The following is a 1144-nucleotide window of genomic DNA, read 5'->3' on the forward strand; positions in this document are numbered from 1 at the left end:
AGGAGCAAAGCAGGATTGGAAAGTGGCTTGAACGTGGAGAATTTGAAAAGCTTCAAGGGTCAGGAGAGATGAAGTTCAAGGCAAGGAATGACTTGGAGATCACCAAAACAAGGTGGCGAGGATATTCTAATCTGGCTGTGGGAGCAGCAGCTCTTGACTTTTCAGGAAACCTGTACATTGAACACCTAGGGGAAGTCCAACAGTCCCACTCAGGTATGTGCGATAGATAATTAGCATTCCCATTTTACAAATAACTTGCCCAAGGTCACCCAGCTAGTAAGCGGGAAGAACCAAACTGGAGCTTAGAAGGCTCTCAGTCTCACATGGTGCCGGCCTCTCACTCTGGTGTGCCCTCTACTTGCTGCTCCAGCCTCCAGGACAGCTCCTGTCCTGCCTTTTCCCAGCTAGCCCTGCCCCCCATCTCTTCCCAGCTAGCTTCCTAATCTCTTTTCTCAGAATTTCTCTGACTACTGTCAGACATGGGAGCAAGAGGCCAAAATCTCAGGATCTCTCCCACCGCTTGCTGGCCCTGTGTAACCTAAGCCCAGAGATAGAAATCTCTTGGCATGCCCGGCCTTCTCCAGGTTGCTGCGGATCCAAAGAGCATAGTAATGAGACTGAGCGCCCTCGCCCTCCATCAGGCCCCCTCTCTCCTCGCCCGCAGGCAGCCACCCCGGAGCTAGAACCTAGTGGCCGGGTCCAGCAGGTGCGTCTCCAGTGCCCCGCGGCGCGGCCTCAGCCCCAGGCTGTCCTGGCGGCGGAACGCCTGGAGGCGCGACCGACAGCTGGGCAACGCCACCCGGCGAAGGCCCGGGAGGGAAGGCAAGGCGAGCAGCCCCAAACATCCCAAGGGTGGGCTGCTGCCTTCGCGCTCCGCCTCGGAGCCCAACCTCTCCTCCCCATCCGAGATAAAACCTCCGCTCCCCAGGCACCGCGCCCAGAGAACCGAGGCCGTGAGCCCGGCCGGGCGGCAGGGCCGGGGGAGTTAATTCCAACTGCCTCCCGGAGGGTTGGGGGAAGTCAGGCCGCGGGGGACGCTTCCCATTGGACGCGGAGCCGGCTCGGCGCTGATTGGCTGAGGCTCCGCAAGGCTCCTCATTGGACGCTGCGCACCTCATTGGAGAGTAGCTGTCCCGCCTCTGCA

The sequence above is a fragment of the Miniopterus natalensis genome, chromosome 17 (genome assembly GCF_054644295.1).
Source record: "Miniopterus natalensis isolate mMinNat1 chromosome 17, mMinNat1.hap1, whole genome shotgun sequence".
NCBI lineage: Eukaryota > Metazoa > Chordata > Mammalia > Chiroptera > Miniopteridae > Miniopterus > Miniopterus natalensis.